This window comes from Pipra filicauda, unplaced genomic scaffold (assembly GCF_003945595.2).
Source record: "Pipra filicauda isolate LSUMZ 115617 unplaced genomic scaffold, ASM394559v2 scaffold571_size334496_pilon, whole genome shotgun sequence".
Classification (NCBI taxonomy): Eukaryota; Metazoa; Chordata; class Aves; order Passeriformes; family Pipridae; genus Pipra; species Pipra filicauda.
The window spans coordinates 195,805-202,564 of NW_024104722.1; the positions used below are offsets into that span (position 1 = coordinate 195,805).

Here is a 6,760-nt window from a genome sequence, read left to right on the forward strand (position 1 = left end):
TCGTTATGACACATTTTGCTTGTTTACTCTGCAGCTCTAATTAAGATGAAAACCGAATTGTGGCTCAGAGAGCCCAATAAATCCAATTTGAATCACATCCCCTTTAATTTTAATTTACTTACCCATAGGCTGGATGTAAAGAAAGGCAGCAAAACAATTATTCTAATTAAAAAGGAAAGATTTGCTGGAGCTCATTTCCATTTTAGTCCTGTCTGGGTTCCATCACAGCCTCTCACCAGCCTGTCCAGGAAGGGAGGAAATAGTTCCTGTTTCCCAGATCCTTTCATAATAAAACCCAGAAATAGTTCCCATTTCCCAAATCTTTTTATAAATAAAACCTACAAATAGTTCCTGTTTCCCAAATCCTTTAATAATAAAACCCATAAATAGTTCCTGTTTCCCAAATCCTTTCATAAAAAAAATCAGAAATAGTTCCTATTTCCCAAATCTTTTTATAAATAAAACCTACAAATAGTTCCTGTTTCCCAAATCCTTTAATAATAAAACCCATAAATAGTTCCTGTTTCCCAAATCCTTTCATAAAAAAAATCAGAAATAGTTCCTATTTCCCAAATCTTTCTGTAAATAAAACCCAGAAGTAGTTCCTGTTTCCCAAATCCTTTAATAATAAAACCCAGAAATAGTTCCTGTTTCCCAAATTCTTTTATAAATAAAACCCAGAAATAGTTAGTTTCCCAAATTCTTCTATAAATAAAACCCAGAAATAGTTCCTGTTTCCCAATCCTTTCATAAAAAAAATCAGAAATAGTTCCTATTTCCCAAATCTTTTTATAAATAAAACCCAGAAATAGTTCCTGTTTCCCAAATCCTTCTGTAAATAAAACCAGTCCCTTGTTAATAAGATTTAAAAAAAAAAAAAAAAAAGTTTTAAACTCCTGAACTTTGCTCTGAGGTTTTGCATGAAAAGATTCCTCTAAAGCCAGGTGCAGGTGCCCTCCAAGAGCTGTCAGGGTGCAGGTTTTTAGGTTTGATGAGAGGTGGCGTTAAATGCTGGAAAAAAACCCCTCTCTGCTGAGGAGCAGAGGGAAGAAATGCTGAGGTTGTTTCCAATAAAAAACCCTTTCAATTCCTGGGCCATCACGTTCCATTTCAGTGGAAAGCCTCACACAAGTGGATTTTCCTGCTCTACAGTGATTTGCAAGCGCTGCTGTAATAAAAAGGGAATAAAACCCCCTGCATTTTTAATATAAATAGAAAATTATTACCTTTTAGCTGTTTGGTTTTTTGCTTGATTTGAGTGCACACTTTCACTCAAAACGCCTAACCTTTTCAATTATTGAGAAGCCAATGCCATAAATATATTATGGAATATATATATATATATATATATATATATACACACACTACAGTGGTTTTCCTCAACATCTGGAGGGAGTACCCTGCTGGAAACGGGGTCAAGGGAAGAAATTTTTCTCCCCCAGTTCTTCAAACCCAAACCTCTTAAAAAACACTTTTATTTTTTCTTTGTTTTTTTTTTTTAAATTGATTTAACAGTGGGTCAGAGGGATAAGAATGTGCAACACGAGCAGTTCCTGCTTTATTCAGCCCCATTTTTCAGGAATATCTACGGATAAAATTCTCTCATTATTTCCTCTCTGTCATTCCCCAGGAGCTGAGTTTCCCATCATAATTCTCTGCTGTTTCCTTTCGCACCTCGGGGACGTCGATGAGACAAATAATTCAGCATTTCCAGCTGCAAGACAAATAATTCAGCATTTCCAGCTGCAAGACAAATAATTCAGCATTTCCAGCTGCCTGGAAGGATTTTAACTTCCAGAAATAACCCCAAAGCTGCTCCCTTGGGCAGCATTTGCTGCTAATTCCCTTCCTGGAGAGAGCTGGAATCCATCACCTTTTAGGATATTTTATGAGCAGGGTCTGGAGCAGGAGGGCAGAAGGATTTAATCCAGAATAATGAGATGTTTGCCTTTTTCCAGGCTTTTTTTTTTTTTTTTTTTGTGGAGAAGCTTCTCCAAAAGTGCTGAAGTTTGGGCTGGAGAAGAACCAAGGGCTCTGGGTTTGCCCAAGTGTTACAAGGAGAGGAGTCACCACAGACAATTCCATCCTCTCCTGCTGCAAGGAGGGTTTGGGAATCCCAGGAAAGACATGGAATCATGGAATGGTTGGGGTTGGAAGAGACCTCGAAGAGCATCTTGTTCCACCCCCTGCCATGGGCAGGGACACCTCCCACCAGCCCAGGTGGCTCCAACCTGGCCTTGGACACTTCCAGGGATCCAGGGGCAGCCACAGCTTCTCTGGGAATTCTATTCCAGCCCCTCCCCACCCTCCCAGACAGCAATTCCTTCCCAATATCCCACCTATCCCTGCCCTCTGGCAGTGGGAAGCCATTCCCTGTGTCCTGTCCCTCCATCCCTTATCCCAAGTCCCTCTCCAGCTCTCTTCCAGTCTCCCTTCCTGGCAGCACATTCCTACTTTGGGAATCCCCCCCCATTCCATCCAGAATTCAGATTTTTTATTCATAATTCATAATTTTCCAAGGAGACAACCCCACCAGCCTATTTTTGACCTTATTTCTCCTGCCTGGGGCCTTTGGCCTCTATTTTTTCTTTCCTACCTGACAAGGCTCCAGTGACACATCCCTGAGCCCTCACCATGGCAGGGCAGTGTCACAGCTGTGGAAATCCCAAAATACATTCAACAACATATTAATTATCCTCTGGGATATCCTGGCCTGACACTCTGGAATTTGAAAAGGGCCACTTCTAGGAATTGCTGCACTTGGGTCCTTCAGAGAGAAGCTGAAGTGGAGCTGTAATTTGTGTATTTAATGCATGTTTAAATGAGAGTCTGGTTTTGTGGAAAAGGGCTTTGATTGTGCTTTGTGTGATCTTCTTGTTGGGGAAGGGCTGGGCTTGATGATCTTGAAGGTGTTCTCCACCCTTGATTGGAAGGCTTTTCCAACCCTAGTTATTCTACCACTCTGTGATTCTAAAATGGAGTAACCCTGTGAGGAAAGAACGTGAGAAATGTGCATTGTGATGTATCTACGACAGGTTATTTCTTAGACTCCTTAATTCTATCTAATTTTTAACATTAAAGAACATGCAGTGCCCCCCCACACTGGAAAGGGGACAGTTTGCTGACTGCAATGGGCTGTCACACCTTGGGAATCTGAATTGTTTGAGAGATATCCCTGTTTTCCTGAAAGAAAAACCAACTTATAATAGCAGGAAATTATTGTAACAACCCAATTCCAGGCACGGATCACGATCAAACCATGTCCAAAGGGTTTGACATTCCCATCTCTGCTGGAAAACAGGGGTTGTTGGCAGATTTACATCCCTGAAATGATGGGAATGCCAGGATTTACATCCCTGAAATGATGGGAATGCCAGGATTTACATCCCTGAAATGATGGGAATGCCAGGATTTACATCCCTGAAATGATGGGAATGCCAGGATTTACGACTCCCTTTTCAGCAGGGGGACAAAGCAGCCCCCGAAATAGGTTTATCTCCAAGTGCTTGGGGAGAGCTGGAGGGGAGATTTGAGTGGATGTGGAGGCTGGAAACAGGGAATTCATCTCTTCCTCTTCCCAAAGCAGCAGGGGGAGTGTCCAGAGCTTTCCATCTTTCCATCCAGCAAATCCAGGGAGCAACAGTCAATAAATAGATCAGGCAGCTAAAGGTTAATACTTTCAAAGGGCTTATTGCAGGGAACAACTGTGGGCTTGGGGTATTTCTGCATCTTTCTTTTCCTTGCTTCTAATTCCCCGAAGAAATCCCAGGAATAAAAGCTGATTTTTTAGGCAACTTTCAGGGGGACTCAGCAAAACTGTTTTAACACCAGGCTGCTGATTTTAGATGTGCTGAAGAGACTAAAAGTGGCTGAGGCTGGAGACGAGCCCGTGGATCAGCAGGAATTGCAAGAGCTCATAAATAAAACAGGAGCGAGGGGGGATTTTTATTAAAAAATATAGATCTTTTTTTACTCGCTTTAGATTCAATTCTTAAATCAAAAAGGAAGGGCATAAAACCATCCCAGTTCATTCAGCCAGATGATGACTTCAGCAGAGACACTTCAAAAGGAGAGCAAGCAGAAGAAATGTGCTTTTCCCTCTCTTTATATATGAATTTCGTCGTTGTTTTTTTAGGCCTCCTAAGTCCAGGTGTCTGTGACTGGAATTTGGAGCTTTTCCTGATCACTCCACCCAACTTGGAACAAATAAACAGGTGGCAAACAGAAAATAGGTGGATAATTCTTGCTTGAAGCACCACAGATTTCTCCATCCAGCACATCCAGAGTGTCCCATAAATAAAGGGCCTCTCTCAGAAGGAGAAAATGTGGGATATTTCTGCCTCCTGGCTTTGTGTGGTGTCCAAATCACTCCCTGTGAGCAATAAAAACACCCAAGAAAGGATTTTTTGCCTTCGTGGCCCAGCACCAGCATTGGGTACCAACCTTCTCATCCAACAAAATTCAGAGAGTGAAGCAAATAAAACCAAATCCAATTCAAAGAATAAAGCAAAGAAAATAAAACATAAAGGATGATCAGAAGAGAAATAAAATAAGGAAACAGGCACAGGCTAAAGGCAGGAGAGAAGTTTTGTCCTGTCACCTTTCACTTGGGAGAAGAGACCAGCCCCCACCTGAGTCCAACTGTCTTCCAGGTAATTTTAGGGAGTGAGAAGGTCCCTGAGATGTGAAGGAAGGGAAGAAGATCCAACATGACATCATGTCTGGCTGATCTCCCCCCTTTCCATGACATTGCAATGGGATCAGTGGGTGGGGGAGAGGTGGGAACATCTTATATTTTAATTTCACCAGGCTTTGGACCCTGACTTCCATTCTAGGTAAAATGAAGGAATATGGTCCAGGGAAAACTGCTGCATGACAAGGGAAAAAATGTTGGCAGGACACACACAGGGCTTTCCAGAGGTTCATCTCCAAAATGAAAAAATAGTTCCCAGTGGGATTTTGTCTGGTGGCACAAAAACCCCTCCCTAAATAACAGCACCACTTCAGCTTATCTCTGAATACCCAAGTCAATCTTAAAAAGAATTCCTTCAAGTGGCCTTTTTCAGGTTCCAGAATGTCAGGGTGGGTCTCCCAGAGGATAATTAATATGTTGTTGAATGTATTTTGGGATTTCCACAGCTGTGACACTGCCCTGCCATGGTGAGGGCTCAGGGATGTGTCACTGGAGCCTTGTCAGGTAGGAAAGAAAAAATAGAGGCCAAAGGCCCAGGCAGGAGAAATAAGGTCAAAAATAGGCTGGTGGGGTTGTCTCCTTGGAAAATTATGACTTATGACTAAAAAATCTGAATTCTGGATGGAATGGGGGGGATTCCCAAAGTAGGGATGTGCTGCCAGGAAGGGAGACTGGAAGAGAGCTGGAGAGGGACTTGGGATAAGGGATGGAGGAGCAGGACACAGGGCATAGGAATGGCTTCCCAGTGCCAGAGGGCAGGGATAGGTGGGATATTGGGAAGGAATTTCTGTCTGGGAGGGTGGGGAGGGGCTGGAATAGAATTCCCAGAGAAGCTGTGGCTGCCCCTGGATCCCTGGAAGTGTCCAAGGCCAGGCTGGAGCCACCTGGGCTGGTGGGAGGTGTCCGGCATCAGAACTGGACGATCTTTAATGTTCCTTCCAACCCAGGCCTCTCTCTGGGTCTGCAATTCCCTGACACTGGCAGGGCTGATCATTCCAAAGATCCCTCTGAGCCTTGGAACCGAAGCTTTGATGATCCACATCCTCTGGAGCCCGTTTTGTCCCAGACTCTCCGAGTACCAGCGCGAAGCCCCCGGGCCGGGAAGCGCTTCGGAGCCTCCCTGTCCCCGTCCCTGTGACAGCACCAGGAGTTAAAAACGCTCTTCCACAGACTGGCAGCTCCCTGAGTGGCTCCCAGGGGCACTTTTCCGTGCTTTCCAAGCCCTCCTGAGGAGCTGGAAGGTTTCCTAGCCCCGTGTCAGCCCTGACAAATGCGCTGACAAAAGCAGAGATGAGAAATGATGGCTCCGGGAGCACCTCGATGAATTCAGAGAAAAATCAGAGCTCCCTTTCTGCCCAGACAGGCAGGAAAGGAATTAATGGAAAGGTTGTTGGAATGATAATAGTCTGTTAAAGCATATGTTACAAGGAGCTTATAATGTTCCCGCTCCGTTGGAAGTGATTATTTTTCATTTAGCGGGATCTGAAGAGCCAAATAAGTCGGAATCTTTGCTCCTTCCATCCCTCAGCACCGAGTTACAGCACGAAGAGGGAAGTTTTTCCTGAGGGCAGAAAAAGAAAATAGAGCAATATATTAAACCCCCAGTTGTAAGTAATTGTGTGTTTTTCCTAAATAGTGCCTTTTAAAATTGCATTTCCTCAAAACGCTTGAATTATGCAGGGTGTTGGAAACATGAAAGCAGGCACGGCTTACACGCTCTGAACAAATATCTGCCCTTTTATTGGCAATCAATCTCGCCATCAGAGGGACAAAATAGACAATTACAAACCTTGCAGGGCAGAATTTACGGGGCTGAGTCGGGCTAAAGCAGGAATGGGTTGTTAATTCTTAAGAACCGTCGGTTTGCACGGGTTGTCATCACGTATTAATTGGGTTTTTATGGGGTTTTGGCATCACAGATCTTATTGGGTGGGAGTTTTTATCGTTGGTTTTCTGGGGCAGAGAGGCGCTTTTTCACTTCAGGATTTGAGTTTAGTCAAAAAATTAAAGTTCAGTAAGAGGGGTCTGGAGTGGAGGGAGAGGAGGAAGAAGGACAGAGCACCAGGA

At 43.7% G+C, this 6,760-nt stretch overlaps 1 long non-coding RNA gene across 1 annotated transcript in view; it reads left to right on the forward strand.

The window, feature by feature from the left end:
* Positions 1–1,970, forward strand: part of LOC113998711 — a 74,843-nt gene extending 72,873 nt beyond the window's left edge. Inside the window, exon 19 of the long non-coding RNA XR_005565900.1 lies at positions 1,631–1,970. This is a non-coding gene — a long non-coding RNA (uncharacterized LOC113998711). The remainder of the gene's footprint in view (positions 1–1,630) is intronic.
* The last annotated feature ends 4,790 nt before the right edge of the window (positions 1,971–6,760 follow it).